Below are 24,088 nucleotides of genomic sequence, written 5' to 3'. Positions count from 1 at the left end.
AATAACGTGGCATATTACATATAATGGAACCCATAAAGTCTTGAAGAAATATTTTGAACTTAACTAAAAGCTAGACACCCTAATATGTAGGACAGTATGATTGACTTTATACTTCCTGTAACTGGGATTTTTTCTTGGATGCTGGTGATTGTTGTGGGTTCTTGGCTTCCAACCTCTTAAGGAATAAATGATGGAGCCACTGCAGGTGGACCATATGCTCGTAAAAGTAAATATCAGCTCCCAAAAAATGTGGCAGGAAGATGATTTTATTTAGGTAGAGAAAAAAGAAGAAAAGGAGAAGAAGAGAAAGGCTTCCACAAAGACTGTGGAAGGCGATTCCAGAGGGGAAAATCCCGGAGGGAGCTCCCACCATGTGGGAGGGGATTCCAGAAAGCTGGAAATCCAGGGCAGTTGAGGGAGCACGGACTTTTATTCTGGAAGAAACCCCCACTTTCTCCAAGACCCTGGGCCAATGAAAGGAGTAAATCACTTCTGCTGGAGTGATTTACTTTTAGTTTCTTCCCTCACCCTCGAAATACAAACATAAACTGTTGAATCTCCTGGATGGAGAGAGATGGGAGGTGGGCATGGCACTGGGAAATTCTTGTCCTTAAAGCTACCCCCGCCACCATGGACCTGGAAAGAGAACACATTCCTTCATTCCCACATCTAGTTGTACCATTTACCACCCTCAGAAAAATACTTCAATTGATCTGCTTTCTAACCAACAAAGGGGAGAAATATAACTCATCAAGTTTTGATTAGGAAATTTATAGAGTATATTCTGTTGCATTAGCAAGGTACTTAAACTCTGACAAAGTAGCTGTGAACATTCACGATACATATAACCAAGATAAATAAAAATATATATTGCAGCAACCTTGTCACTTTTATTAATTTCATAAAGTAACAGCAAAAATAGAAACCACATAATAAACATGTCAAGTTAACTCAGGTAGATCTTCACTCTTGCATATGTTACAAACCTTTCTCCCTAAAGAAATATTAAGAGGTGTGGACTTTTTTAGGAGTATAATAATCTTCCTTATAGCCTCTTGGATGTAGAATTATCAATAGTTAATTGAAATTTCTAACTATTTAAACTATGCTCACCATATATGTGTCAATCTGTTTTAAACATTCTACTTTAAATAAATCAACTTACATAAATTTTACATATCACACAAAAGTACCTAGAATTTTACATATCAGAAACAAGAAACTATATTCCTGAAAATCTTTTGATTTTGTGGTTTTTCTCATCATTTCTTCTATAGCATCAGGCACAATATTTGGAGAATACACAACTGTCAAACACTGTTAATAAAATATAGTTGAGAATAAAGAAAATGCAGAATATATTAGCAGTATTTCAAAGCAATTACTGGAAAAACAACCAAAGCACGTCCATTATGTAATTACCTCAACCATTCAGAGCTGATCTATACTGAGAACTGACATCAGATCCCTGGTAATGAAATGAAGACAGAGAAAGAGGTATGGATTGATAAAGTCTCATCATATTACAGTGCAATTTTGTTTAATAATGGGGTCTGTCACTAACCCTCATTAAACATTTAAATCACTGGGTAAGTGTTGAATAGTCTTGCCTGCCTCAATGACAGGAGCCTATGGAGGAAATTACATTAGTTTATCTTACACTGGGAAGCGAAAAATCTTCCAAAATGTCATTTGGGATGCCATGCACAGTGAGATGGGTAGATAGTATCCTCTGAATAGAACAAATGCAACTAAATGCTGCCAAGCCTTTAGTACCTAAAGCAGTTCTTGATGTGGGATAAACATGGTCACTAAAGAAAAACAGCAAAAAACACAAGGCGCATGATGAGCCTGGAGCACTCTTGTTGACATTGGCTACACATGCCCCTTCCTCACAACCGGATTTTCTTATTCACTTCCCTAAAATTGTCTTTAAAAAAATAATTACAAATAATTTGAAAAATAAAAAAATAGTTTGAAAAATGTCACTTGAATTTAGGCTAAACACTAATTTTGTCTAAAAAGCGCATTGGAAAAATTTCATAAATATAAAGTTGTTCACTGGTATTTATGATTTATTCAGTCTTAAACTATGGGATTTTGCATCGGAAATGATTTACCAAGATTCTCCAGCTTATAGTGAACATCCATATGTCTTTCTTATTATCAGCTCAATTAGATACTGCTGAAAATTAGCTACTATTCAGGCTTGATTACTTATACTTGGCCTCCACTGTCAATAATGAGTTTGTGAATATAGTTCAGATTCTGATAATAGATTTTCCTTTAGCAAACTATGCCCGTCTGTGTTGTTTAAAGTGACAGCTGAAAAGACTTACATAATAGCACCTCAGATTCATCTGGGTTATAATCCAAGAATTATAAACTGATAATGGAATTCATAGAGTAGAAACTAAAATATTGAGAAAAAAAGTTCAGAAAGGCCTAATATTTTCTTCTTAAACATTCATTACCATTAACTAGTCCTCTTTGCATTAAAAATAATTCAATAGAATGCCAATATGAGGTTTTCAATATTTTATTACTCTTTCCTTTTCTCTGATTTTTTCTCCCTTTGAAGATAAAAGAGGTATTTTAATTAGGATGCAATGGGAATAAATTCAGAATTAGCATATGTTGGTGTTCAATAAATGCAGTTTTAATTATAACCTTTTCCTGTTTATTTCAAAGTTTCAGGAAAAAAAGCACATCAGAGACAAAACAAATATTTCTTAACATGTTATATTTAATGATTTATTGCCTGAAACTTCATTTTTATGTTGGTACACACATTTTCTAATTTTAAAAGCCTAGTTATCTTTTTAGATGAGGAAAAAGTCCAAAGAATATACAGAAGTTGCCTCATAGCTTTATACAGATTAGGGAGCATGTTTCCTTACCTGAGAATTTATAGAGCTACTCTAAAAAATACCCTGTTTCATCAAAAAGTCCCACAATCTGTCAGTGGGTGTCCTAGGTGCACTCCATTGTAGAGAAAACCAGAGACAGCAAAGGGATCTATAGATCTCAAACTGCAATTGACTCTGTTTACCTAATGACTTATAACTTTTTCTGCAGGTTATCTGACTGTTAAGATGTAGAAAACCCTTTTCTCAGGCAACACATAAAATAAAATAAAATCAGTTCAAGCATTCCTAGAAATTTTATAATAAATTATGGAAGAATTATCTTAAGAATTTGGAAAGAAAGAATTAAGGTTAATACTGCAGAAGCATATTTGTCTATTAAGGTATATATTTTTTATTATGTCTAATTAGCATTTCAGATCAATTACCTTTGGGTATTTATAGACAGAAAAGCATACAACATTTTGGGAGGCTGAAGCAGGTGGATTGCTTGAGGCTATGAGTTTTAGACCAGCTTGAGCAACATAGTGAGACCTCATCTCTACAAAAACTAAAACTAAAAATAAAAAATAGCTGTGTGTAGGAACATGCACCTGTAGTCTCAATTACTCGGGAGCTGAGGAGGGAGGATCACTTGAGCCCGGGAATTTGAGGCTGCAGTAAGCTCTAATCACCATGGCATTCTGTGCTGAGCATCAGTTAATTGATAAATTAAATTTATCAAAATAAATTTAATTAACTAATAAGAAAACTATTCTAATTAGATATATTGTCTCAATTTCAAAATGCATGCACACATCTAAATTTTCTGTTTCATTTACTGCTTAATTTTGATTATCTTACTTTGGGCTCCAAATATCTTTATGATGGTCATCTTGGATTTTGCTGCTGATCAAAAAAATTGCAGGCCATTTAAGCAATATTAGTACACAGTTATAAGATATGACAAATTAAGTTGAACAAAGTTTTAGTCTCAACTAGTTACATTATGTTAAAACTATAGGACCAATTTTACTTTCTCTAGACATACTGTAGAAAATAATTAAATTTTAAATATATGAAGTCATAAACTTCAGTATCTTACTATATGATTAAACTAATTTGTCATTGATTTCCATTTCTAACTGTGTTCATGCATTGGGTGATTGGGTTAGGGGATATATTTGCATAGAGATGACATCATTAGATATGGTTTCTAGATTTTTTGGTTTGATAATGGATCAACAAGGTGACTAAAATGTCATATATTTGCAAATGAAATTGGAAGAAAAGGAAATAAATGCAATATTAATAAAAGTATAAAAAACATAATGAAGTTAAGAAAAAAACATTTAGTAGATATAAATAACTAATTAAATTGAGTCTTGTCAAAGATTCTTAAGATATTATATATTCTTTAGGAGCTACAGAAATTGATATTTTATGTAAATTTAATTGAACTATACATGTTACAGCTTTTACCCAGCTAAAATTAATGTCTATCTATTGATCTATCCCAATCCTCGTTTGTCATGATTACTGTATGTTAAAATATGTAAATAGATTTTTTGATGGCAGGTAGAAAGGTACATATAGAATATATCTTGACACATAAGTCATTACATTGCCTCACAGAGAGTTGAAAATGATCAGTTTTGTGAAAATGTAAGTTTACTACATTGTGAGAGATATTTACCTTTCTAAATCCAGTTTCTTCTTTACTACATGGTACACCAGCAAAAAGCCATCTGATATTTACACGGAAAAACAAAAGTAGAAGAAATAGTGAAAATGAGTCTGACCTAAACCAGAAAAAGGCAATTGTAGCTGACTCCTTAAACATTTATAAACTTCCATTAGCCAGTGCTATGTAAATACCAAAACAAGAATAAGGCCCATTATAACATTCTTCAATAATTTGATGACTTATTTGATATATTAGCTAACTCCAATTTTTTTAAGAATCATGTTCAGAAAAAGAGACCTGTTCTAAATGTGCTTATTCATTATATACAACACAAATCAATTCTGCTTCTCTTGTGTTGTGTCCAAAGGAAGGTGAGCATCATTTCAGTGATAATCACTGGTTCAAAATCAAATATGGAGAGTAAATCAGAGTATGTTCTAAGTTAGCCCTGGATCCAGTCTTGTTCAATCATTTAGATCTTTGAATTCTGTAATAAAATATCAGAATATATTAAATAAGCTCATACGTGATCATGACTGGAAGGAATAAATAACAGTAAAAAATAGCCTTGATAATTAAAAAATTAGGTAACTTATTTCCAAATGTTGAGAGAGAGAGAGAGAGAGAGAGAGAGAGAGAGAGAGAAAGTCTTTTATTTTCTTTTATTTGAATGTTCCATGACAGTAAGAATTAACTAAATAATTAGAAGCAAATAACTGATAAGAAGAAACTAATTTGGGGATTTATCAGTAGTGCCATAGTCACAATTACTATCCTTTTATTAGCAATGGATTTCATATAGATAATTAGATATTAAATATGAGACCTATAGCTCAAATATATTTGGCCTTTCTATGGTTTATTTCTAGGAGTTTGGATAGACCATCATTATAATATTTATCACATTGCATTGTGAACATTTATTTCTACCATTCATTAGCAGGTCATAAAGGTTTACACAGTGCCCAAGGAAAGGATTGGTTTCTATACATTAAATCATAGGATAGAAGCTCTGATTGTAGAAAAGTTTTAAGAAATGGAATGGAGGGAGAGAGATCCAAGATGGCTGATTACTAGCAGCTCAGAATTGTAGCTCCCAGTGAAAGAGCAAAGAACAAGAGGACACCACAATTTCAGATGAACTTCTGTTGCTCACGGACCAGGAGATGCCCGGCGGAGGAGCCCCACAGGTCGCCGGTGTGACTCTTGTGGCCAGTGCAGTAGTTTTGCCAGTGCCTCAGCACAGCGGTTCTCAGTGCAGAGTAAACAGGACTGGGTCCCCTTTTGGTCCACGTTTGGAGCTCTGGGAAGGCAGAGTTGCCCTTTCAGCTGATTGAAACAGGGACTCAAGAGGGAAGCCAGACTAGAGATTCCCGGGCAGAAAAGCACCATGAATCTTAATGCTGCTGTTTTAGCCTGCAAAGTAGGTTGCTCAGATTCCAGTGCTGGGAATCAACAAGTTAGACATCCACGCAGAGACCTAATTTGAAAGTCAGTAATTACAAAGACAACAAGTGGATAAATTTATAATGATGGGAAGAAACCAGCATAAAAAGGCTAAGAATTTTCAAAATCAGAATGCCTCTTTCTCTACAGGGGATCACAGTTCCTCATCAACCAGGGAACAAGGCCTGATGGAGAACCAGTGTGTTTTATTAACAGAATTAGGCTTCAGAAGGTGAATAATAAGAAACTACTGGCTGGGAGCTGTGGCTCAAGCCTGTAATCCCAGCACTTTGGGAGGCCAGAGAGGGCAGATCACCTGGTCAAGAGATAGAGGCCATCCTGGCCAACATGGTGAAACCCCATCTCTACTAAAAATACAAAAATTAACTGGGTGTGGTGGCATGCGCCTGTAGTCCTGGCTACTCGGGAGGCTGAGGCAGGAGAATTGCTTGAAGCTAGGAGGCAGAGGTTGCAGTGAGCCGCGATTGCATCACTGCACTCCAGCCTGGCATCTGGCAACAGAGCAAGACTCTGTCTCGGAAAAAGAAAAAAAAAAAAAAGAAAAGAAACTTTTGTGAGTTAATAAAAGAACATGTTCCAGCCCAATGTAAAGAAACTAAGAACCTTGAAAAAAGGTTTAATGAAATCCTAATGAGAATAGACAATTTAGAGAAGAATATAAGTGAATTAATGAAATTGAAGAATACAAGAACCCTGTGAAGTATGCACAGGTTTTAATAGTTGAACTGATTAAGCAGAAGAAAGAATATCAGAGGTTGAAGACCAACTTAATGAAATGATACAAGAAGATAAGATTAGAGAAGAAAGAGTAAATGGGAATGAGCAAAGTCTCCAAGAAATATGGGACCATGTGAAAAGACCTAATTTACATTTGATAGGTGTACCTGAATGTCATGAAGAGAATGAATCCAAGCTGGAAAATATTCTTCAGGACATGATTCAGGAAAACTTTCCTAACCTAGTAAGGCAGGACAAAACTCAACTCCAGGTAATACAGAGAACACCACAAAGATATTCCTCAAGTAGAGCAACTCCAAGGCACATAATAATTAGATTCATCAGGGTTGAAATAAACGAGAAAATTCTAAGGGCAGCCAGAGAGAAAGGTCAGGTTACCCATAAAGGAAAGCCTGTCCGACTCACAGCAGATCTTCCAGCAGAAATCATACAAACTAGAAGAGAGTGGGGGTCAATATTTAATATCCTCAAAGAAAAGAATTTTCAACCCAGAATCTCATATCCAGCCAAACTAAGCTTCATAAATGAAGGAAAAATAAAATTTTTCACAAACAAGCAAGTGCTCAGAGATTTCATCACCACCAGCCCTGCTTTACAAGAGCTTCTGAAAGAAGCATTACACACAGAAAGGAACAACCAGTATCAGTCATGCCAAAAACTTACCAAAAGGTAAAGAGTATTTCCGTAATGAAGAATCTATTCCTTCTGGATTAAACGACAATATTAAACTCACAAATATCAATATGAATCCTAAACTTAAATGGATTAAATGCCCCAAACAAAGACACAGACAGGCAGATTGAATAAAAAGTCAAAACCCATCGGTATGCTGTATCCAAATCCATCTCATAAGCAAGGACACACGAAGACTCACCAATCAAATGGAGAGCAAAAAAAAAAAAACAAACCAGGAGTCGTAACTTTCGTCTCTGACAAAATAGTCTTTAATAGTAACAAGGACTAAAAGAAACAAGGACATTATATAATGGTAAAAGGATCAATGTAACAATAGGAGTCAATGATCATAAATGTATATGCACCCAATATAGAAGCATCCAGATACATAAGACAAGTTCTTAAGGACTTATAAAGAGACTTGGACTCCTGCACAATAATAGCAGGAGACTTTGACACCACATTGTTAATATTCGACACATCAGTGAGATAGAAAATTAACAGGGACATCTATGATTAGAACTCAGACCTGGAACAAGTAAACTCAGTGAATATTTATAGAATTCTTCACCCCAGGTCCACAGAACATACATTTTTCTCAGTATCACATTACACCTATTTTGAAAGTGACCACATAATTGGAAGTAAATCACTCTTGAGCATTTGCATAGATTTTCACAGACTTAAATGAAATATTGGTTGGCTGTTTGTTATTTTCTTCCCTTATTCCTTCCTGTCTCTGCTGTTAAGCAAAATTATCGGCATAAAAAAGATTTTTAATACCTATTTTTAGAATGCATTCCAGCCTGGGCAATAGAGGAAGACTCCTGTTTTCTCTCCCCCTTTCTCTTTCTCTTTCTTTCTTTCATTAAAAAAAAAAGAAAAGAATTCTCCAACCTTCCTGGGAGGAGACTCATATTTGAGAGGTTTCCCCCACCTACCTGGAGGAAAGGAATGTCCTCATCTCTGAAAACAGAGGGATGTAGAGAAGAAAAAAAAGAAATGGAATGGAAATGGAAATCAGTTTCTGTCATTTCTCTCTGACTTAGCTTGCCATCGTCTTTCTCTGCCTTTCTAATAATATAGAATGCCTGAAACATGACAGAAAACAGCAACTGATTAGTGTGATAAGAAAGCATAATGCAGAATATGGGGAGAAATGGAGATGCTCAGTAAACTTTCTTATTTACCCAGCACACTCCCCTTCTAGGAGGTTAGATAAGCATTGTCATTATGTAACATTAAGACTGGTTGTTTCCTCTTAAAAATAAGTAGCTAAAATACGGGCAAGCTGGTTTCTTATTTTGAAACCTTGGAAAGTACTACATTATATGGTAAAAGTGATGTGTGAATTGTGAACTGTTTCTCTTACAAGGCAGAAAAAAAGGCAAAATATTACTGTTATATTGACTTTATCCTACCACAAAACCATAGGAAATCTGCTGTAAAAGTTTTACTGTATTTTATGTTTACAATACTGGCCTTTTGCAGTTAATTATATTTAATAGTGTTCTTGATGTTAAAAATTACTAAACTAAGGAAAGATCCATTGCTAATAAAATACAATTTCAACAATTTTAAATTTCAACTACATTTTATGCAAGACATTTGTATTTTGTCACTGGAAAACATTCAAGTGCTTTCAATTAATGATCTTTTTTTCTTAATGAGGTCAGAATATTGCTTATTTTTTAAAAGAAAAACAATTGCAACATTAGAAAATATGCTATTTTTCCAAGTTTACTAGGAGAGTTTTCTAACAAAGTTGTCCTTCCAACCTGCAATACTTTCTGCGAAGTTGAGCTTGCCTTTCAAAAAGTCATCTCAATTGGTTGCCAATTAGTTTATTTTTTGACATCAGTTACTACCTACTACCTTCTTACTTTCTCAGACTTTCCTAGAAAACTTAAATTGGCCTGAATCAGATAGATTAAAAATAAAATATTTTCTCTAAGTGTCAACATTTTTAACCCTGACACATAGTTCTAAGAACATTCCTTAGCATGCTTATTTCTTAAACTACTCAGGGAACCTAGGCTATGTGAGATAACACATAAATGCTGAATTAACAAAGGTTCAACACTATACAATCTCATTCCTCAATCAGATTATAGCCTCATGAGTCTACTGGGCTGCTTTGCTCCAACTATAGATCAAGGTTGCTTCCACCTTGGTTTTACACTATTTGGTCTATGTGGCCTTCAAAGCCTCAGGAATAAGAGGAATTGATAAAAATGTTATGCCAGATATTGAAAGGGGAAGAGCTGAAAGTCACTGACATGACTTTCTCTACCTTCTATTGGCTATAGGTCAACCAAATCTCCTCTGACCTAACTACAAAGAGGAATTAAAAATAAAACCTTTCTGTGGACAAATGCAAGAAACAGAACTATCTTATTAGAGATAGGATGCTGCTGCTGGTCTGTCTATGAAGAAACAAACATCTGACTAGCAGAGAGCAACTGACTTCTCAAAGTCTGGATGGCAATATGACGATTTTTAGAATAACCTTAGAAAATCATAAATAGAATTAGGGCAAAGAATGGTCAAGGTACATAATTTGTTCAAGCCCTTTGAACACTATTCATTCAAAAAATGAATAATAGTGCATCAAAAGGAAATGAACTGATATTGCCTAAACACTGAACAAAAAGAGATTTATTATAATTTCTGCCCCAGCCAGTGTTTTGAAAATAATCACATAGTTTTTTAATCATGTATTAAGTTGTCTATCTATAAATGCATACATTTGGACAATGTAATCTTTAATTTATCTTTTAACTTTTAAAACTTTGTAGTCCTGCAGAAGTATCATAAACTCTTTTTAATCCTGTCTTCCAAAATGTAAAAATTATTAGTTGGTGCAAATAGTTGCATAAAGAGTATAATAAATGTTCTTTTCATGATCTAATATATATAAATATCTGCATAAAATTATTTTAAAAAGTAGAAGAAAGTTATAAAAATGTTTTGCAATCTATGTTATCTCTAGGCACTCAATTGTAGATACTATCAATTCACAAATTGAAGGAACAAGCCAAAGAATGGGAGAAAATATTTGTAAGCTATCCATCTGACAAAGAGATTCATAACCTAGTTCAAACAACTCCAAAGGAAAAAAATCTAAGAGTCAAATTAAAAATGGGCAGAAGAGCTGTAGAGACATTTTTCAAAACAAGACATACAAATGAAAATCACGTGTATGAAAAGATGTTCAACATCACTGATCATCAGAAAATGCAAATCAAAACTACAATGAGATGTTATCTCACCCCAATTAAAATCACTTTATCCAAAGATGGGCAATAATGAATGCTGGTGAGGATGTGGAGCAAAGGCAACCCTCATATACTATTGGCAGGAATATAAATTTGTACAGCCACCATGGAGAACAACATGGAGAAAACTAAAAACAGACTACCAGATTACCCAGCAGTCTTACTGTTAGATATATACCCCTCAAAAAAAGAAATCAGCATATCAAAGAGATATCAGCACTCCCATGTTTATTGCAGCACTATTCATAATAGCCAAGATTTGGAAGTAACATAAGTATCCATCAAAAGATGAATGGATAAAGAAAATATGGAGTACATACACACAAAAAAATACTATTCAGCTATATAAAAAAAGACCCTGATGTTTGCAACAGCATGGATGGAACTGAGGACATTATGTTAAGTTAAAAAAAAAAAAAAGCCAAGAATGAAAAGACAAATTATACATGCTTTTACTTATGTGTAGGAGCTAAAAATTAAATCAGTTGAACTCTTGGAACAGACAGTAGAATGATGGTTGCCAGAAGCTGGGAATGGTAATGAGATGGAGAAGTGGAGATAGTTAATTGATTAAAAAATACAGTTTCATAAAGTAAATAAGATCTACTATTTGGTAGCACAACAGGGTAATTCTAGTCAATTAAAATTTATTGTACATTTAACAATAACTAACAGTATAATTGGAATGTTTGTAACATAAAGAAATAGTACATGCTTGAGATGCTAGATACCTCCATTTATCCTGATGTGATTATTATGTATTTTTTGCCTATATCAAAATAGTTTGTGTACCTTATAAATATATACACCTACTATGCACCCATAAAATTTAAAATGTATTTTTTAATTGTTAATATTGCCATTTAAAAATATTATATATTTTATAATCCATAATTTTCAGAAAAACATTAGCATTTACTGTAATGAAATAGCAGAAATAAATTTTAGTAAATCTGAGTCTAAGACCATGTTATAATGCTATAAACATTTAACTATTTTAACTTGTATAAAAGCATCCCAAACTCATATTATTTTACAGTAAATGGCCTTAAGAAATATTTTTAAAGGGTAAAAGTAATATTTTACATAGAAAACATTATACTTATCCTCATTAAAATGTTCTTAAAAGGTAAGCTATAAAGTAACATTGCAGATTAAGCTGCATGTACATTCATCAGCTTCAGAGAGATATAAGGAAAATACAGATGTACAATGTATAAAATTTAACTGTTTTTTCCACAAATATTTAATATCAGTTATTCACTGTTAATAACAAAAAAAAAGTTTTGAGATAGTAAAAGGACATAAGCCATACTTATTGTGCTGAATAGCTTTATAGCAACTCAGCTCCATCACCATTTCCTTTTAATGCTGAAAACTTGATTTCCAAAATTTATGTGGGTACCTTGTTCCAACTTAGATTTTGCCAAGGACAGGAATGTGTGGGAGATTTAAAAAGCAAAGACAAATAGATATCATTTTTCTTTGGAAGTACTTTCACCAGAGAAACTGGCAAATAAGAGATTCAAAGAGTTTTCCAAACTGTCTTTGATGAACTACGTTTTTAATCACTATAGAATGATATAGTTTCCGGAAGATTCTTTAGGAATTCTGAACATTTCAGCAACTTCCAGGCCAGCTTTGGCAACCACTATTTTTTCAGTATGTCGGTTTGAGATCTTCAGAGAATCAACAATTCCAATACTGGTGGCAACTCCTTTGACTTTTAGTGGCAGCTTTTTTATCCTCCATTATACTTGTTTCACAAGAACATTTAAGTTTAATGTAGACATAGGCAGTTAAATCTATATTAATATTTAAAAACCAGAATATTTAGAGAAGTGGTATTTAGAAGATTCATCTGCCCAATATCTGAAAGCACAAGTAAGTGGCATAAAAGCAATTGTTCACATTTATTACAGCCTCTTCCTCAACATATAGTTAGGACTTCATGGGAAGTTTCCTACAACCTGGAAACTGAGGAAGAAATAACTTGGGCATATTTTATATGATGACCTGCAGCTACCTGAAAATGGATAGCAGCAGCATTATGATTTTACATGGATATCGCCTGTTGTCAATTTGACACCACAAGCGCTCCCTTCTAAGGTTCTTACTATGTTTATGAATGCCAGCTTTCCTTTTATAGTTCTCGTTTATAGGCTAGCATTTGCCAATTCTAGAAATTTGTTCAATGTTGAGAAGGCAAAAGTGAAGCCAAAGCCCTTATATTCCACAGGCAGTTGCTACTAGATGTGAAGGCAGATTTGAAATTTTCTGTGAATTCACTTCAATCTGAATGCCACCTACTTTACCACTGCAGACTGAGAATGATGCTGGGAGCCATTCCAATAAACCCACAAAATTTAGCAGCTTTGAAAAACAGGGACTAATATAAACTATCAAGGATTTATGTTGCAGTCAGATTCAATTACCTTCACTCCCACAGGTTTTTTTTTTTTTTTTGTATAAAGTGGTTTAATCCACTAGTATGTATTAAATATTAATAGAAGGATACATAGAGAAACTTTAGTTTTTCTTACTATAAGCTGACCTAGTCATGGAATTCAGGTAAGTCATCCTTGGGAAGTAATAATTAAGCTGATATCTGATGTTTAAGTAGGTGATATATTATCCAACAAAATATATAACTTTACGGATAGTTTCAGTTATATAAAATCCTACAAGTGAAATAAACACTTTATTTCCTTTATATTTAATGTTTAACAATTCTAAAATTATTTTGTGGGACAGTCTATAAACACAGTATTTACAGAAAAAAAACAGAAAATAAAAACACGGAGAAATTAGCCCATTAATTGTTCTGCACATTTGCTTCTAAGGTACATAAAACTTTGATTGTATGTATACAAATTCTGTGGAAAATTATTTTTCTGTATATATGACTGTTGCATGATTTCTTATTCATTTAATATATCCCTACAACACTAAAATGTTGATAATTTGCTAAAGGTTTCAAAATATTTTCTTTCTTTAAACAATGCATTTTCTAGGAACTGTGTTGCTGCTCTAGAGGACCGGTAATACAGCACACAGAAGCCAATACAGATACAGCTCAGCAAGCTCTCCCTCCAGGGAAAGAGAAGAGTGAATCATACATCCAATGTTCTGGCTATTCAAGATTGTTGCCTGAGGGACTGATTTCTCCATAGTCTGACACAGAGTAATTATAAAACCTGGCATACTCTAGTTGCCTGTGGGCTTCTGTGAACAAAAAACAGAGCTGGGAGGCAGGCTGTTGCTTCAAAAAATCTATGATGCAGAAGATAGATAACAGAGGGAGTAAGGGATTATAAGCTTCTGAAAAAAAAAAATAAAGAAACTGGAACATTCCGATAAGTAAAAAGCTGCATAAACAAGCCTAGTGAAGACATACCACAAAAATAAATAAATAAAGAAATATATAAATACATAAATAAAACTGGAGAAGTCCCACGAATCTCTAGCCAGGGTGACTGGTAAAATTCTTTCCCTGGACAAAGGAAGTTGGTAAAGACTGGACAAATTGCCTCTTTTTTTTTTTTTCAAATGCATGAATAACTTACAAAGTTGTAAGTAACATCAGGAAACAAGAAAAACTGAATTAAAAAAATAAATTCCTTGAAAATGACTCTAAAAAAAGTGATGTTTATGAATTACCTGATTAAAAATTCAAAATAATTATTATAAAACATGCAAATAGAGGTCATTTGAAATTGTTTCATCAAAAAAAAATTATGAAAATAATGCAAAAAGCCTAAAATATTAGTGGAATAACATAAAACAGAACAATATATATTAGAGCCTAACTAGGAAAAGATAAAGTGAAAGGGATATAAAGCTTATTTCAGGAAATAATTACTGGAAACTTTCCAAATCTGTGGGAGAAATGGATATCTTAATTAAAGAAGCTGTAGTAACTTCAGACAGGTAAACTCAAAGAGCACATGAAGACACATTTTAATCAAATGGTCAAAATTCAAAAACAACAGAAAATTTTGAAGCAAGGAGAGAAAAGACACTTAGCATACAAGGGAGCCATTATATAACTATAAGTGGATTACTCAGCAAAATCTTGCAGGACAGAGAAATTAGAATAATATAGTCAATGTACTAAAAGAAAAAAAAACCACTGGCAACCAAGAATACAGTGTTTATCAATGTTTTTTCTTAAAAAGGGGAAAAAAAAAGGTAAAAACACTCTAGGATAAATAAGAGCTTACAGAGTTGGTTATCACTTCAATTGTCATAGAAGAAATGCTAAAGGATGTCCTTTAATTTAAAACAAAAATAGGCCAAAAAGCAACACAAAGTATATTGAAGTATAAAGCTTACACATAAGAAAATATACAGACAAATAGAGAATATAGTGATCCTGGAGTGGTGGTGTATAAATCACTTTTAATTCTGGTATAAATGTTAAAATACAAAAATATAGGTAACTATAAGTATAAAGTATGTTCATAGAAACAATATAAAGATGTAATTTGTGATATTAAATAACATAAGTATGTAGTGGTTGGTGAACATAACTTCAATTAAAATGTTATTGAATTACTGAACTTAAATAATTAAAGTTCAAATAAGATAGGTTGTTATAAACATAAGATATTTTAGGTAAATGCCATACCAAAGAAAATACCTAAAGGTGATACAAAAAAGAAAATAAAAAGAAATCAAAGCACGCCACTCCATAAATATCAACCAAATGCAAAATAAAACAGGAAGCAAGAAAAGAGATACAAAATCTAGAATATGGACAGAAAACAATTTTACAAATGTTAATAGTAAGCCTTTTCCTACCAATAATAATTTTAAATATGAATTAATTATACTCTGTCAAAAGATAGTATAGCTAAAGGAATTTTTTTAAAGATCCAATTATATGCTAACTATAAGACACTTACTTTAGATTTAAGAACATACATAGATTAAAAAGAAAGGAATGGAAAAAATTTTTCATGTAAGTGCAATACAGAAAAGAGCACAGGTTACCATAGGTATACCATACAAAATTATTTTGCACCAGATTTTGTCACAAGGGACCAAAAAGGACATTATAAAATGATCAAAGGGTAAATTCAAAAGGAAAGTATGAGAATTATAAACATATACGCATCTATATACATTTACGAGCATCTAAATATATGAAGCAAGAATTGACAGAAGTTAAGGCAGAATTCGGCAGCAACATAATGATCGTAGAAATTTTCAATATTCCAATTTCAATGATTGATAGAATATCCAGACAGAAAATAAATAAGAAAAAAAGGAAGACCTGAACAACATCATAGACCAAATAGACCTAAGAAAATATGTAAAACATTTTACCCACCAGCAGAAGAATACACATTTCTCTTACACATAGATTATCCTCTGAATAGATCCCTTTTAGGTCACAAACAAGTCTTAACAAATTTAGGAAGACTGTAGTTATGCCAAATGTCTTTTCCAATCACAATAGAATGAAACTAGATATTAGTAGCCAAGGGAAAGCTGAACAATTAACAGAGAAGTGAAAATTAAACCACAAAGTCTTGAGCAGCCAATGTGTCAAAAAGCAAAAGAAAAAAGATATTCAAAATGTCTTTACACAATAAAATCAAAGACACAACATACATGTAAGACGAGTAAAAGTAGTACTAGGAGAGAGGTTTATATTGATAACCACATACACTAAAAAGAAGAAAGATCTTAAGGAAACAACCTTGCTCTAGAGCTCTGGAAACTAGAAGTATTAGAACAAACTATGCCCAAAGTTATGATAAAAAATAAATAATAAAGATTAGAGTGGAAATAAATCACATAGGGAGTAGAAAAGAATAGAAAAAAAATCAAGGAAACGAGATGATTTTTAAAGGAGTTTAACAAAATTTACAAATTTTTAGCCAGACTAACAAAAGAGAGAGAGAGAGAGAGAGAGAGAGAGAGAGAGAGAGAGAGAGAGAGAGAGAAAGCGCCAGAATGATATTAACAAGATGGTGAAACAGAAGGTGACTCAGCATAACTTCCCCCAGTATATCTAGCAACCACTCAAAAGTTAAGAACATCTCTGAATTCAGCAAACTTGGGGAAGAACTTGGATCAACAGAAATGAGAAAAACCTTGACCAGTAAGAGGAATGGTTATTTTAGACCACACCACCCATTCAGCAACCTTGTAAAAGCAACCCATGAAGAATTTTTTCACACTCAGAATTTCTGAGGTAGGAGGAGTGACTTGAAGGTGATGTTTGATCTCCCTACAGGTCTGAGAAATTTTCTGGAACCCTACTCCAGTCCTGTGCCACAGGAAGCACTGAAAGTGCCAGAAGGGCTGAACTACCTGAGGTAAATTGGAGACAAATATTGGGGTACTCATCAATATGATACATAGATGTTGGCAGCTACTCTGTGTTTCATTCAACAGGGATTCTATGCTGAGGAGACAGACCACTGTTGTAGTGCTGCAGGAGGTAATGATCTATGGGAATACCTGAACCTCTGGCTGGATTTTTCACAAACCATTGTATTAGTCTGTTTTTATGCTGCTAATAAAGACATACCTGAGACAGGGCAATATTCAAAAGAAAGAGATTTAATGGGCTTACACCTCCATGTGGCTAGAGAAGCCTCACAATCATCGTAGAAAGGCAAGGAGAAGCAGGTCACCACTTACATGGATGGCAGCAGGAAAAGAGGGAGACTTTGTACAGGCAAACTAGTTTTTAAAGCCATTGGATCTCATGAGACTTGTTCACTATCATGAGAACAGCACAGGAAAGAACCACCCCAATAACCAATCACCTTCCACTGGGTTCCTCCCATGACACATGGGAATTGTGGGAGTTACAATTCAAGATGAGATTTGGGTTGGGAACATATCAAACATGAAGTCTTGTGGAGCCTTCCCCTGACTTGGAAAGAAGTCAGTATTCTCCTTCCCACTAAAGACTACCCCATGCCTGGTGGACAGTGAGAAATTTGACAAAAAATAGAAACAATTATGAAAATAGAAGTTCTAGATACAAGAAATACAATAACAGAATTAAAAAATTTAGTTTCCACAGCAGATTTTATCAAATAAAGGAAAGATTCAGTAAGATCAAAAACATACCACATGAAATTACTCAATCAGAGGATTAAAGGCATAAATTTTTTTTTTAAAATGAAGGTCTAAAATGGGACTCCATCAAGTGAACTAACCACCACATCATAAAAATTCAAAAGGAGATGACAGATAGAAAGGCCTAGAAAGAATATTTAGGGAATAATGTCTACAAATATATCTAGTTACAGGAAGCTCAGAGTTCACCAATCAAATTTAACTCAAATAGAAATTTTCTAACACACATTATAATTAAATTATCAAAAATCAAAGACAAATACTAGAAAAAGCAAGAGAAAAAAATATATATTCCATAGAGTCCTAATGTGGCTTCTAGTAGATTTCTCAGCTGAAACCCTGTGGACCAGTGGACAATGCAATGATGTATTCAAAGTGCTAAAGGAAAGAACAAACAAATAAACAATTTTTAAAAAGCTATTAGTCAAGAATATTATACCCAGAAATGTTCCATTAAGGAGAGATAAAAACCTTTCACATCTGGGCTGAGGGCAATGGCTCATTCCTGTAATACTAGCATTTGAAAATCAGAGGCAGGAGAATTGCTTGAGCCTAGGTGTTCAAGATCAGCCTGGACGACATCGTGAGATTTTGTCTCTACAAAGGAGGGCATTACATAATGGTAGAGGGATCGATGCACCAAGAAGAACTAACTATCCTAAATATATATGCAGCCAATACAGAAGCACCCAGATACAAAAGCAAGTTCTTAATGAGATACAAAAGCAAGTTCTTAATGACCGACAAAGAGACTTAGACTCCCACACAATAACAGTGGGAGACTTTAACACTCCACTGTCAATATTAGACAAATCAACAAGACAGAATATTAACAAGGGTATCCAGGATTTGAACTCAGATCTGGACCAAGCAGACTTAATAGACATCTACAGAACTCTCCACCCCAAATCCACAGAACATACATTCATCTCAGCACCACATCACACTTACTCTAAAATTGACCACATAGTCGGAAGTAAATCACTCCTCAACAAATGCAAAAGAATGGAAATCATAACAAGCTGTCTCTCAGAAAACAGTGCAATCAAATTAAAATTCAGGATTAATAAACTCACTCAAAACCACACAACTATATGGAAGCTGAACAACCTGCTCATAAATGACTACTGGATAAATAATGAAATGAAGGCAGAAATAAAGATGTTATTTGAAACCAATGAGAATGAAGATACAACTTACCAGAACCTTTGGAACATATTTAAAATAGTGTCAAGAGGGAAATTTATAGTACTAAATGCCCACATGCAAAGTGAGGAAAGATCTAAAGTCAACACCCTATGGTCACAATTAAAAGAACTGGAGAAGCAAATAGAACAAATTCAAAAACTAATAGAAAACAAGAAATAACTAAGATTGGAGCAGAACTGAAGGAGATAGAGACACAAAAAATCCTTCAAAAAATAAATAAATTGAGGATCTGGTTTTTTGAAAAGAACAACAAAATAGACTGCTAGCCAGACTAATATAAAAGAAAAGAGAGAAGAGTTAAATAGACGCAATAAAAATGATAAAGGTGAGGATATCACAACCGATTCGACAGAAATGCAAACTATCACTAGAGATACTACAAACACCTCTATGCAAAGTAAATTTGGAAGAAATGGATAAATTCCTAGACACTTATACCACCCCAAGACTAAACCAGGAAGAAGTTGAATCTCGGAATAGACCAATAATGAGGTCTGAAGTTGAGGCAGCAATTAATAGCCTATCAACCAAAAAAAAGTCCAGGCAGATGGGTTCACAGCCAAATTATACCAGAGGTACAAAGAGGAGCTGGTACCATTCCTACTGAAACTATTCCAAACAATACAAAAAGTGGAAATCCTCTCTAACTCACTTTATGAGACCAATATCATCCTGATACCAGAAACTGGCAGAGACACAACTGAAAAAGAAAATTTCAGACCAATATCCATGATGAACATTGGTATGAAAATTCTTACTAAAATATTGGCGAACCAATTGCAACAGCACATCAAAAAGCTTATCCATCACAATCAAGTTGGCTTCATCCCAGGGATGCAAGGCTGGTTCAACATGCACAAATCTATAAACACAATGCATCACATAAACAGAACCAAAGACAAAAAACACATGGTTATCTCAATAGATACAGAGAAGACCTTTGACAGAATTCAACAGCCCTTTGTACTAAAAACTCTCAATAAACTAGGTATTGAGGAATTTGTCTCAAAATAATAAAAGCTGCTTATGACAAACCCACAGTCAATATCATACTGAATGTATAAAAAGTGGAAGCTTTCCTTTTGGAAACTGGCACAAGACAAGGGTGTCCTCTCTCACCACTCCTACTCAACATAGTATTGGAAGTTCTGGCCAGAGCAATCTGACAGAAGAAAGAAGAAAGAAAGAAAAAGAAAGAAAGAAAGAAAGAAAGAAAGAAAGAAAGAAAGAAAGAAAGAAAGAAAGAAAGAAAGAAAGAAAGGAAGGAAGGAAGGAAGGAAGGAAGGAAGGAAGGAAGGAAGGAAGGAAGGAAGGAAGGAAGGAAGGAAGGAAGGGAAAGAAAGAAGAAATGAAGGGTATTAAATTAGGAAAAGAGGAAGTCAAATTGTCTCTATTTGCAGATGACATGATTGTATATTTAGAAGACCCCATCATCTCAGCCCAAAATCTCAAACTGATAAGCAACTTCAGCAAAGTCTCAAAATACAAAATCAATGTGCAAAAATCACAAGCATTCCTATACACCAATAACAGACAGAGAGCCAAATCATGAGCAAACTCCCATTCACAATTGCTACAAAGAGAATAAAATACCTAGGAATACAACTAACAAGGGATGTGAAGGACCTCTTCAAGAGAACTACAAACCACTGCTCAAGAAAATAAGAGAGGACACAAACACATGGAAAAATATTCCATGCTCATTGTTAGGAAGAATCAATATTTTGAAAATGACCATACTGCCCAAAGTAATTTATAGATTCAGTACTATCCCTATCAAGCTACCAATGACTTTCTTCACAGAATTGAAAAAAAAAAAAACCCTAAACTTCATATGGAACTAAAAAAGAGCTTGCATAGCCAAGACAATCCTAAACAAAACAAACAAGCTACAGGCATCATGCTACCTGACTTTAAACTACATTACAAGGCTACTGTAATCAAAACATCATGGTACTGGTACCAAAACAGAGATTTAGACCAAGAGAACAGAACAGAGGCCTCAGAAAGAATGCCACATGACTACAACCTCTAATCGTTGACAAACCTGACAAAAACAAACAATGGGGAAAGGATTCCCTATATAATAAATGGTGTTAGAAAAACTGGCTAGACATATGCAGAAAGCTGAAACTGGATCACTTCCTTACACCTTATACAAAAATTAACTCTATATGGATTAAAGATTTAAACATGAGACTTACCACCACAATAACTCTAGAAGTATACCTAGGCAAAACAATTCAGGACATAGGCATAGGCAAGGACTTCATGACTAAAACAGCAAAAGCAATGGCAACAAAAACCGAAATAGACATATGGGATCTAATTAAACTTAAGAGCTTCTGCACAGCAAAAGAAACTATCAGTGAAGCAAACCATCAACCAACAGAATAGGAAAAAAGATTTGCAATCTACCCATCTGACAAAGGGTTATAATCCAGAATCAATGGAGAACTGAATCAAATTTACAAGAAAAAATCCAAAAAACCCCATCAAGAAGTGGGCCAAGGATATGTTTTTCAAAAGAAGACATTTATGTGGCCAAGAAACATATGAATAAATGCTCATCATCACTGGTCATTAGAGAAATGCAAATCAAAGCCACATTGAGGTACCACATTATGCCAGTTAAAATGCCAATCATTAAAAAATCAGAAGACAACAGATGCTGGAGAGAATGTGGAGAAATAGGAATGCTTTTACACTGTTGGTGGGAGTGTAAATTAGTTCAACCATTGTGGAAGACAGTATGGCAATTCCTCAAGGATCTAGAACTAGAAATACCATTTAACCCAGCAATCCCATTACTGGATATATACCCTAAGGACTATAAATTGTTCTAATATAAAGATACATGTACACGTATGTTCACTGTGGCACTATTCACAATAGCAAAGACTTGGAATCAACCCAAATGTCCAGCAATAATGGACCACATGAAGCATATATGGCAAATATACACCATGGAATACTAAGCAGCCATAAAAAAGGATGAATTTACTTCCTTTGCCAGGACATAAATGAAACTGAAAATCATTCTTAACAAACTGACACAAGAACAGGAAATGAAATATCGCATGTTCTCACTCATAAGTGAGTGTTGAACAGTGAGAACACATGGACACAAGAAGGGAAACATCACACACTGGGGTCTGGGGGGGGTAGTCAGGGGCTAGGGGAGGAATAGCAGGGGTTGGGAGAATTGGGGAGGAATAGCATTAGAATAAATAGCTAATGTAGATGATGGAGCAATGGGTGCAGCAAACCACCACCACGGCACATGTATACCTATGTAACAAATCTGCATGATCTGCACATGTATCTCACAACTTAAAGTATAATAAATAAATTAAAAAAATAAAATATATTACAGAGCTATAGTAATCAAAACAGTGTGGTATTGATATAAAAACAGACCAATGAAAAAGGATAGAGAGTACAAAAATGAATCCACTCATTTACAGCCATTTTATTTTCAAGCAAGGTGCTAAGAACACACATTGCCGACAGGACAGACAAAACAATGAATTATGCTGAGAAAACTAGATATTTGCATATCAGAGAATGAAAATAGAGTGTTCTCTCTCTTAGTCAACTCTAAATGGACTAAAAACTTAAAAGTGAGACTGTTCTCTCTGTTAATCAACTCTAAATACATTAAAAACTTAAAAGTCAGACTCATAACTTAAAAGTAAAACTACTGAAAGAAATCATCTGGGAAATGTTTTATGACATTGCTCTGGGAAGAATTTTTTGGTTAGGACTTCAAGAACACAGACAACAACAACAAAAGACAAATCAGATCATTTCAAACTAAATAAATGAACAATGACACAAAACGAAGACAAATAAAAAATACTTCTGCACAGCCAAGAAATGAACAGAGTGAAGATAAAATATACTGATTGAAAGAAAATAATTACAAACTATGCATCTGACAGTGGGTAACTGCAACAACTCAAAAGCAAATAATCACAAATTATCTCTGATTTTTACAATGGACAAAATACCTGACTAGACATTTCTCTGAAAAAGATATACAATTGACCATCAAATACATGACAAAATTCTTAGCATCATTGGCTCTTAAGAAAATGCCAATCAAAATCACAGTGAGATGTCACTTCACTCCAGTTAGAATGACTACCATAAAAAGAGATGAAAATAAATTCTGGCTTGGATGATGAGGATTGAGGATTAATACACTTTTGGTGGAGGTGTAAATTAGCACAGCTATTATGGAAAACAATACTGAGTTTCCTTTAAAAATTAAGACTAGAATTACTATTTGATTCAGTAATTGTATATAAATATATATTCAACGGAATTGAAATCAGTATGTTGAAGTGATATCTGCACTGCTATGTTCATTGCAGCACTATTCACAATAATCAAGAGCTTAAATCAACCTAAAAGTCTATCAATGGACAAATGGATGAAAAAATGTTTATACATATATACAGTATTATTTATATACAGTATTATTTATATACAGTATTCTTATATATATACACATATATATACATGTGTATTTATATATACATATATACACAAAAGAATATTGTTCAGCTATAAAATACAATGAAATTCTATCTTTTGAAGTACTGTGGATGAACCTGTATGATATCATGTTATATAAAAATAAACAAGGCACAGAAAGATAAACTGCATGATTTTACAAATATGTGAAATCTAAAAGTTCATCTCATAAAAGGTACACCTTAAAATTTTTATGCTAGTCCAAGAGATTCAATGCAATGACTATCAAGATCCTAATGACATTTTTACAGAAATAGAAAAAATAAAACTACAATCTACATGGACTGGTAGAATGTCAAATAGCCAAAACAATCTTGAGAAAGAACAAAGCTGGAGACCTCACATATTCTGATTTCAAAAAACATAAAAAGGTACAGTAATCAAAATAATATGATACTGGCATACAGACATATGTACTAATGGAAAAGAATAAAGAGTTCAGAAAAAAACCCAATATATAATCTGTTAGGAAAACACCTAATATTCGGTGTTAGGAAAACTGCATATTCTCATGCAAAAGAATGCATTTGCTCCCTTAGCTC

This window comes from Callithrix jacchus, chromosome 3, assembly GCF_049354715.1.
Source record: "Callithrix jacchus isolate 240 chromosome 3, calJac240_pri, whole genome shotgun sequence".
Taxonomy (NCBI): domain Eukaryota; kingdom Metazoa; phylum Chordata; class Mammalia; order Primates; family Cebidae; genus Callithrix; species Callithrix jacchus.
This window is presented reverse-complemented; position numbering follows the sequence as displayed.